At 45.0% G+C, this 11,106-nt stretch overlaps 1 non-coding gene across 1 annotated transcript; it reads right to left on the reverse strand.

Moving 5' to 3' along the window:
* Positions 1-6,923: 6,923 nt before the first annotated feature.
* Positions 6,924-7,037, reverse strand: LOC147027904 (U5 spliceosomal RNA). The gene has a single exon (XR_015057876.1). It is a non-coding gene; the product is annotated as a U5 spliceosomal RNA (small nuclear RNA).
* Positions 7,038-11,106: the final 4,069 nt, after the last annotated feature.

The following is an 11,106-nucleotide window of genomic DNA, read 5'->3' on the forward strand; positions in this document are numbered from 1 at the left end:
TTTCTCCTTCCTCCCTCAATTCTCCCTGCAGTTCTTCGAACTGTTCTGACTTTTCCAGCAATTCCTCCGCCCTTTCCTCGAGCTGTCTCTCTCCTCTTTTTATCTTCCATTCTAGGCTTTCTCTTTCCTGATTGCCTGTTCTTATCTCTTCCTTCAATTGTTCCAACTCCCCATCGTGTTCACATTTTTTCTCCTCCAACTGTATTTCCCTCACTCTCTCCTCCAGTTCTTTGAACCGCCTTGCTTGCTCCAATAATTTTTCCATTAATTGTTTTACTTCCAAGTCGTGCTCCTTTTGTTTCTTTTCGAGCTCAGTTTTCCATTCTTCCTCCCATTGTTTCCTTTCCTGGGAGATACCAATCTGCTGTTCCTCTATTCTTTTGTTCAGTTTGCTCTTCGCATATTCCAACTGACGGGTATAAAACACTACCAAATTCTTTTTCCCACGTAATTTGTCGACTCTATTGGCCAAGTCATGTTTTTGCCACCAAATTCGTTCCAGTAAATCGTCCAATCGCTGTGTCCCCCCGTACACGTAATTTTTCTGAAGCGCGTCTGCGTGCCGTTGTGACTCGTCCACTTCACGTTGCACCTCCTCGATATATTCTTCATAACGCTTCACCTTTTCCAAGACATCCCCCAATTGTGCCTGAAGCCTGCCAATGCTCGCATAGTCATCCTGCCACGCCTGCCATGGCACATGCCGTGACCACGTGCCTTGAACCGGTGACTGGGAGCTCACGCCTCGTGCTGTGCCATTAATATCAGCCCGCTCCGTGCTGCCATTGTGAGACTCCGTTTGCCGGCAAAATTCGTGCTCAAGCCGCTCCCAATGACCAGTTAGTGGTGGGGTTATAATTATAAAAAGAACCGACCTGGGCCATGGATCCTACATGACGACACATACCTAATACCCCCGGCTCCCGCTCGCCTTGAGACGCCATCTTATTTCTCGTGAAGGGTTAATTTAGCTCGCTCGTAATTTGGAGGGAATCGGGGGTCGCTCCTCTCACCCCTGGACCGATTCCCGTGAATTTAGCCGGAGACAGGAGAGCCCGTTTTCCCGTTCTCCGATACCAGTGCCGCGAGGAGGGCGATGAGTTTATATCGCACGACCTGACACCAGTGTTGCGGATTCGCGCCCGCCGGCGTGCTGACGGCCACGTAACTCGAATCGCGGCACGTCGCCCACCGGACGGACAATCCAGTCGTGACCCTCTCGGACTAACGCCGGGAACCAGTCACGGGTGGACCTTTCGGTCTCACCGCGATCGTGCCAATCGGCCCCCGCGTGGGATAGGGTTGCTCGCCAAATTCGACCTACCTAAGTACCCACACGGAGGGTAGACCGGGCGATCGCACCTCGCCGCAGGTCGACTTCGGACACGGGCCACTTAGGCGACCCGTTCCGTACTATCGGGATAACCGAGCGGTGTTATTCGTCGGCCTCGATGGTTCGATTAATTATCGGGCGTCTTAGCCCACGACCAACCCTTTACGTGAAGCAAGATGGGGATTCAATGAAAGAAATGACGAAGCGAAGCGGGAAAACAGTTCAACAATAAGCACATTTATTTCGCGATGAACGGAAAGCACACATATACAATTCCACCAAAAGCACATGTAAAAGAAGAAGACAAAAAGCAAATGCAACAATGCAGATCTATCCGACTACCGGGCACACGGCAACACTTATACAATTTTACTTCACAGACGGCGCCGACAACACATATTCCCAAAGCAAAAGAAAAGAGAACCACCCTCCAGGATGAGGGGGTAGGCGGGCCTGGGGCCGAGACCGTGTCGGGCCTACCCGTCTGATGATGAGACGCGGAGCGGCGGTGGTGCCTCAACTCCGCGGGCCTCGCGGACAGTGTCTGGTAGGGGGTGGGAAGGGGGCCCCCTTTTGTCGCACTATCTCAGCGCGGGGGGAAACAGGAGGGGGTTGCTGATGCTCGGGGAAAGGAGGATTTCACAAAATCTCGGTTCCCGCGACGAGCGTCTCCACCACGACCTCGGTCGCGCCGCCGGCCTCTCCCTCCGCAGTTCCCCGAATCCGACGCGAGCACCCCCTCAACCGCCTTCGCCGCCACCTCCTCTCCACAGCTTCGTCCGATCGCCCTCTCCGTCTCCTCTCTTGACTCGTCCCAACTCTTCACTGGGTCCACGAACTCCAAACTGCGAACTCCAACTGCGAACTGCCAACTGCGAACTGCCAACTGCCAACTCCCAACTGCGAACTGCCCTCTGCGAACTGCCCTCTTCTGACGAACGCAGTCGTTTTTATAAGCCCCGTGGCTTCGCTCTTTTACCCTTGACCCTCTGCCTCCGACCCTTCACCTCTCTTGCTGGCTCCCCATTGGCCCGAGGAAAAGTGGGCGTGAATGCTTTTTGATCCATGAATTTGCATATAGCGACCGCCCTCCAACGCCCTGGAGGCGGGGCCAAATCGCCCCTCGCTCACCGATTGGACGGAACAAAAGTGGGCGTGAGTCGTTTTTGATCCGTTTTTCTGCGGAAAGTCCGTGATGTTTTTGAACACGCTGCTCGGTGCGCGCCCCGCACGAGTCCAGCATCGGTGCCCACGAGTGGCGCGAGATGACGGTGATGCGATGGTGGCGAGTTGTGACGGTAAAGGTCGTGGCGGTTGTGGTGAAGCGGCGTTGTGGTTGGTGGTTGTTGTTGTGATGGCCGCGTTGTGGTTGGTGGTTGTTGTGTGATGGCTGTTGAGACGTGGTTGGTGGTGGTAATAATGGCGGCTGGTCCAAAATAAAGATAGTAAAAGAAAAACGGCTATCCTGAAGAGTCGCAGCCCTCATGAATGACATTTATTCCCTCTAGACAACGGGTTTGGGCCTAACTACACATATACTTACCGAGATATCTCACCTAAGGGACCTGAATGGTGGTTTGCGAATTTGGTCAACCACAACAATATAATGCATTGTTATGGCGAATGTTTTCACATAAGGATACAACATTCCCACCTCATGTTTATACGTGCACTGTACCGTCCACCAAACAGTGATGACTGCAGTTACATCTCGCTCTCCAAAAACATGGACCAACTTCTATCCACTCATCCCAATTCTCTCTTCTTCATATGTGGTGACTTCAATTGTCTTCATGCCAGTTGGCTAGGTGTGGGTACCTCTCTCACCTGCCATGGCACTTCAGCAAAAGACTTCTGTGACTCATTGGGACTGACACAGGCTCTCAATTTCCCAACTCGGATCTCAACCAACGATACTCCATCTCTTCTGCATTTGATTTTGACAAATTTCCCAGTAAATATCTGCTGTTCTTCTTTTGCTCCAATCGCTTCATCTGACCATATGCTTGTTAAATTGGTCATCTTTCTGGCTGTTATGAGAAACCACCTCAGTGCCAATGAGTCTGACATTTCACTCAGGCCAACTGGCAAGGTCTTAAAGGAGCCAACAAAGTTCGAGACTGGTCTCCCATTTCTACTTTCTCAGACATCAACTCATCCTGGCAATTCTTTCAAAGAAACTACCTCTCTCACCTGTCATGGCACTTCAGCAAAAGCTTTCTGCAACTCATTGGGACTCACTCAATCGGCAAATTTCCCGACCCGGATCTCAACCAACGGTACTTTATCCCTTCCGGATCTGATTTTGACAAATGTCCCTGAAAATATCTGCTGCTCTTCCTCCGCTCTAATCGGTTCTTCTGACCACGTTCTTGTCAAAATGGACATCTCTCTGGCTGTTATCAACTCCTGCACCAGAACGAGGCTCAGGTCTGTCATACCCGAGGAGGGAGTAACCAGGGAGAGATACTTGGGAGTCAGAGATGTCTTGAGGGAAGAAAGTTTCAATAAGGCACATTATGTCTGGTTTGTCAGTGGCAACCTGTATGGAAAGATCTGTGAGGTTTGAGCGAAGGCCCAGGACATTTGAGATCCACACTGTTTATGAAGAGGGAGGGGAGGAGGCTTTGGATGCAGTGGAGGGGAGGGGGAGGATAGGACAAGGGAGGAGGGGGGGGGGAGGTAAGGAGAGTTGTTGAAAGAGTGTGGGAGATTGCAGAATAGCTCCGGGAGGGGTCGTATGAGGAGGAGAAAAGGCTCTGTGGTGCTGGGGGAGAGGGGGGGGCAAGAGAGGGGCAGAAGGCAGTTGAGGATTTGAGGAGATGGTGTGATGAGATGGAGGTGAGAGGGCAGTGGAAGGAGGCAGCTTTGTGGATGAGAGGGGGGGCAACTTTGAGAATGGTGAGTGTGGGGGATGAATGGTGGGAGAAGAGTGAGTGGGGAGGGTTGATGGAGAAAGGTGAGGGGAGAGTTTTTGAGAAAGGCGAGAGAGAGGCTTGGAGGGAGAAGAGTGTGATGGTTGCTTTGAGAGGGAGGGGGTGAGAGGGGTGAGTTGGCACTGAAGTTGCAAAAACAGAATGGTTGATGGAAAGTGAACATTCATAGCAAACTGGGTTAAAAACAATTTTTTTAGGTCAGAAATGCGATGAAAGACATTTCTTGATGGATGCAATGAAGGCAAATTAAGAGATCTAGAAGCACCCACTCCCCACGGGAGCCGTCAAGGGGGTCATGTTATTATATTTATGCCTATCCCAGGATTACACACCTAAACAATGGTTGTGATCGGTTCAGCTGTTTTTGTGGTACCTGGGAACAGACAGATGGTCAGACGTTGAATTATAGTAAAGAAGATGGAGAGAAGAAACGCTGTAACAGTTGGATGTTTTAGGCAAGGTATGAATTAAAGGTCGAATTGAGAGCAGTCTGTTTAAATAGAAGAAGAGTAGTGAATTATGATACAGTTTGGCCGCGGAGGTCGAAAAAGGAGACAGATGGACGGACGGACCAGGTATATCTACTTCCAGCAGCAGTCACTGCATTGCACAATAATCAGATTGACCAGGTATGTCCACTTCCAGCAGCAATCACTGCATTGCACCGTCATCACATTGATTGAATGAACACTCAAATCAGAGCCTGAGGAGTGACATTTCATGCCTGAATCAGCTCCTGTTCCAGCTCATCGAGGGCCTGTGGAGGTCTTGGAAAGTTATGAATGTGACGATCAATGATATCACAGAGATATTCAAATGAATTAAAATCTGTCGAGATGGCAGGCCAGGGTGTTGTAATATTAATGTTGATATTGGCACAAACGTTTCTTGTTTGAATGACACTGTGAACAGGTGCATTATTGTGCAAAAATGTGATTCCTGGACCATGTTGTTGAAGGGAAGATAGCACATGTTGCTGTTACATTTTATTAATGGATTATTCTGCCATCAGATTACCATGGATCAGATCAACTTGGTGCAAAAGGTTTCAAAAAGAGGAGTGACAGAAGGAGAGGGGTGACAGTGAGGGATTCTGGCAGATGTGACATCCAAATTAACATTCATCCGAGAGAAGGCACATACATTGATGAACCACCTTGCTTGTGAAACACCAGGATGACACTTTATCGATGAGTCGAGATTCAAACCCAGGCTGGACAGCTGAGAGCGAGTGTACATACCTCTCAGCGATCCTGCCATGATGTGGAGATTCATTGCTTTGTGACAACGGAAAACATTATTTACTCATTGTAATCATCAAATTTATTTTGTCTTCCTAACTTCAGAGATGTCCCCACAGAGAACCACGCCGCATTATCACCATGGAAGCTTGGAGAGATCAATACCTGAAGAGCAGTCCAAGCAAGCACTCCAACAAAACAGTTGAAGAAAATCCTTTTAAAACGAAACGTTAAATTTTTTTATATGTATCTCTCTCTGTCGAAGTGACAGGTTGTATAATGAAAGAAGATCAAATAAAAAGGGGAAACGTCCAAATAAAATTGCTCATTTTCAGCGAGCGAGCCACCACCTGAGGGATCGCACAACAATGCGGAGCCAAACGCAGGCGAATAGGGCCTGAACTTTGTTCAAGTTGATCAATATATTCAGTGACTTTGAATACTTTAGCCATTATGGCAATGGCTTGGAAACGATCTACCAAGCAGCTTGTATAATGCTCGCCAAGTGGATTAAGCAATCAAGCAATCACTCCAACGACACAGTTGATGAGGAACGGCTGGCTAGGCAAGCGATTAGCGATCGCTGATTAGTCATATAAACACCATGCACCCAGAATGTCAAGCAATGTCCGAATTGGACAAATTAACACCTTTTTTTTGGCAGTCGAACTGCTGCTGAAGTCAATGAAGAAGTTGAAATTTTGAAATTCGGCTTAGCTTAAGAGATTCTCGAGGTTATAGCATGTGCGGAAATGAAATAAAGTGACAAACGCTGGCATCTCTTAGCATTGCAATATATCCAGTGATTTGTAGGTATGATGATGAGGCATTCAATGATATGAGCAATGAAAGTGAAAGAAAAATCGTTATCGTTAAGAAACTGTTGCGGACTGTTCCAAGTTAAGGCATCATTGAAGAGGCCAAAAAAAATTGGTGAATTAAGACCCCAGTGAGGTGACTGAGTCAGAACTTTACTAATTATGAAGGATAATTAAATAAGGCCATTAATTATCTTCAAAAAGGGTGTTTTGATTAACCCAAACACCCAATTTTCATCATTGCACTTCCTTGGAGTTCCCTTAATATGCATACAAAGAGTCAGGCTGCTAAGTTTCATGGTTTTGGAGTTATGGAGGTGATGGACAGACACAAACTGGCACTTATGAATACTGAAAATATGTCATTCTGGGTTCGACAAGAGTACAAATTACCAGGGAAACCGAAATAGAATCACGTGCTGAAAATGAGATCACCACGAGGTGAAACCAACTATTTTGAGTGAAAGACACTTCGGTTACCTCTCTCTGTGATTGATAAGCACTGACGATGACAGCCAAAGATCTCAAACCCAAAGATGACAATCTTTACTCTATAATCACAATAAAAAAGTTATTCTGTCCTTGGTTCATGATCACCCCATATAAATACAGGGCATCAAAAAATATTCAGACTGATGAATGTTCCTCTCCACGGAAATCTTTAGTAAAAGGCGAAAGATTTATACGAATTGAAGAGAAACCAGAGTACAACAAGTATAACAGTCTCATTCTTTTATGTGCACCTGACAGTCTGACATTGATGGCATTTACAGAGTTATCTCAAATTAATGTTTTTACATTATTCCCTCACTTCGGATATTGCACGTTATGACAATTCATCAGTAATTTCTGAATTCAAGTTAATTTTTATCTTCATTTCACGACTATTTCTTAAAGATGAACATGTTCTTGGGATCTCTCCTCCCTGTTCAAATGAAGCAGCCAATCAGTGCAAATTGTAATGACGTCATTTTGAGGTGCTCTGGCTCAATTTGAAGAAAATTCCGAATGTAAGCAATCTTACCAACCGAGCACGATGCTAATATAATTCCATGATTTTAATGAATACATTTTGAGAGGGATTTATTGCACTTCAGTACTAACTAAAGAAAGTTTCGCTCATTGTGATGCATTGCTATACCACTGTTGTTTCCATTTTATTTATTTTTGGGAAATAAGTTAATTTGTTGAACATTGTCAAATCTCACGTGTTTGTAACTTTCAAAAAACTTCACAAGGAAAATATCCATCCTTCAGCATGTGGTGAGTGAACGAGGTTCAGTTTTACATCATTGTTCGAAATAAAAACATGATGTCATCCTCGCATATCTTGTATTTACATTATGGATGCAAAATTTCATACCGACAGATACAGCTCGGAAATTGCTAGTGAAGGAAAAAAACACAAAAAAGAAGGAACAAGAAAAAAAAGCAATCAGAGATTGCAGATCCTCACCAGAACTTTTGTATGTGGCGTTTGTGTTGTAGTGTGTTACCTAATTAATAAGAGACAATTAGAACTGCCACTTCATAACTGCTGGACGTCCCGCTTTGATCTAACCCCTGACCCTAACCCATGACGTTTATTATTATTATTATCATTATTCAATTGAATCTAGAATGGGATTAAAATAAATTCAATTCAAATCAAATGGAAGACCAAATCGGTACAGTCCTGCATTGGAGTAATCAGAAGGAACCCAAACAAACAAAGAGTAAAGATGAAGTGATCAGGAGGAACCTGGATAGGATTCACATTTTAGCTGCTACTACTCTACCCTCAAACGCATCCATGCACAGCCAAGTGAAGCTTATTCAAAAAAAAAAAAACAAGACCCAGATTAAAAAAGAAAATTCTGCCTGCCAGACCATGCGTCTGATGAAGTTTAAATTAAAATCATGCATTCCCCATCTCTACTGGATCATAAATGTGAAGTTTCAATTGATTGAGCGGTTCCAGAGAAAACATTATTTAATATTATTCTTCAATTCAATATGGCTGTCAAACCATGTGACCTATCAAGTAGTGTGACCACTCCTCATTTTCATAAATGCCAAGGTGAGCCAATGAAAAAAGCCAAGAATTCACAAGGTTTCGGAAAAGCGATGACAATAGAAAACCAATACGCCAAGAAAACCTATAGAAAACCAAGACGCCAAGGTGAACAACGAATAGCCAAGATCTTGTGAAAAAAGCCAAGGAGTGGTCACACTGCTATCAAGTATTCCTTAACAAACTCGTACATCCATGGCTTGGGGAACATTTTTGTGGTTTCCCCTCGATCTGTCTGACCATTCTAGAGATTTTTAAAATAGGTGTTTGGGTAAATACAATATGGCTGCCAAACCATGTGCTCTATGACATCATATGTATGAACCTTTTGTTCCTCGTGGATAGGCGGTTATACGTGCAAAGTTTCACCTCGATCAGTTCAGCCACTTCAGAGAAGATTTTTGAAAGTTTTTTTTTAAAGAAACAATGTGGCTGCCGAATCATGTAAGAAATGACGTCATTAAAAAAAAAATTGTGGACAATTTTATCCTGAGATGACCCTCCAAAATTTTCATTCTGAACAGATGGAGCATTCTACACATGCAATTATAACGTTATAACGAAGGCACCTATTGTAGTGTCGTGATAGGGATGCTTATAAGGCAGACACGAGTGGAGGAACAGTCGAGCCCGGCTTTGTTGCACCAGCGCGAGCGCGGGCGTACTTTGCCCGCAGCTCTCCTTTATTACGTACTCAACACACTCACGAGCCGTGGCAACTACGGCACTCGCTACAACGCCTCAGGCGGCGCGCACTCCTTATATCCCTGGCAGACACGATGCTCACGACGACCACTCCCCCCATCATCATGCCCTGCCCCGCAGGCCCGCAGGCTATACCACACCTATGACGTCATCAAAAAATTACCTTATTACTTATTCCCCATGAGGAGTACTTGCCATGTGCCAAGTTTCAATTTTTTCCTTGATGGGGTTTCAGACATAGAGATCCAAAATTTTCCGTTTTTCCACCATTGCTGTGACACCACATGACCGATGACGTCATAATTATGATTAAAACATTGTACATGAGTAGTCAGTCGCACCTATGGTGAAAATTTCGTCTCGATCCGACAAGCGGTTGTGGAGAAAAACACGAAAGTTCTGTGTGGACAAACAGACAAACAAACAAATGGACCCAAACGCAATACCCTCTCCTTCAGCGAGGGTAATAAATAAACAAGCCGGGAGGCGACGAGGGATTCGCTAGGATCGAAGCGCTGGATACGATGCTTTTCATTCTGACCGATCCACCGACGAAGATTCAATGCCAAGACATATTGGTTCACATACAATTGTTCCTCTGCCTGGCAAGATTTTTCCTCTTGCGTATTTTGCCAACTGGCACTCATAAAAAAATGACGGTAAATAGACACCCTATTTTTGAAGGACGACCATTTGAAAAATAATCGCTTTGCTGGTTTGTGCTGTGGAGCCTCGCGTTGCAGGCAGACACACACACACACACACACACACACACACACACACACACACACACACACACACACACACACACACACACACACACACACACACACACACACACACACACACAAAACCCGACAATAAGGGATATCTCGCATATATAGCGAATCCAATAAAATGTGTCATTATTTTTTGTTGACATTACCTCAGATGACGGCAAACAGAGTGGACGTCAGAAGAACACGAAACAAAACGAGAGAGAGAAAAAAAAAAAAAAAAAAAAAAAGAGAGAAAGAGAGAAAGAGAGAAAGAGAGAAAGAGAAAGAGAGAAAGAGAGAAAGAGAGAAAGAGAGAAAGAGAGAGAAAAAAAACCATAAACAGAACAACAGATGTTCAGGGAAATACGAACCAGACCGTGGGTAGCGCGAGAAGACTTCGTGGTCGGTTGTTTTTGATGAACCTGGCGGTGTCGCGGACGATAACATAACGGGGGTGTAGAAAAAAATTTTCAAAGATATTTTTCAAATTTAACATAACTTGATTTATACCATATTATTTGAAATCCACAAAGACAGAAATGCCGGCGATTCCATTTATTTTGGATCCTTTTCACTTTGGTCAATAACGTTTGGATCGTGGAGAGATCGAAGGTGGAACGACGGTGTAGTTCCTTACAAACACTGTATACACACATTAAATGACGGTAAATAGATACCCGATTTTTAAAGGACTACCATTTGAAAAACAAGTGTTTAATTCCGAAGTCTCGTTTCTCCACATTCAAAACTGTCGGACAAGTATTGAAAATAGTGAACGTGCGGTTTTTCGGCCGCAGCATAGCAACGGGTGGTTGCTTAGCAACGAAACTCAAACGCGCACATTCCCAGTGCATATGACACCTGTTCGCCAAGTTTCATCGAAATCGGTTTGCTGGTTTGTGCTGTGGAGCCTCGCGTTGCAGACGCAGACACACACACACACACACACACACACACACACACACACACACACACACACACACACACACACACACACACACAAAACCCAACAATAAGGGATATCTGGCATATATAGCGAATCCAAAAAAATTAATTGGTAGTTTAGTTCATCTGACATTTGGGCTGACCTGGTGGTGCAGAGGTATGCACCCTCAACTTGAAGCTCCCCTGCCTGTGTTCAAATCCTGACCCACAAATGAACTTTCATCCTTGTACTTCACAGGCAGGATGATTCATCAATGTGTATGCTGTCCTTTTGATGGACATTAAATATGGGAGTCCTGTCTGCCAGGATCAGTTAA

Source organism: Eptatretus burgeri, chromosome 4, assembly GCF_056783735.1.
Source record: "Eptatretus burgeri isolate ZD-2024b chromosome 4, Ebu_testis_v1, whole genome shotgun sequence".
Lineage (NCBI taxonomy): Eukaryota > Metazoa > Chordata > Myxini > Myxiniformes > Myxinidae > Eptatretus > Eptatretus burgeri.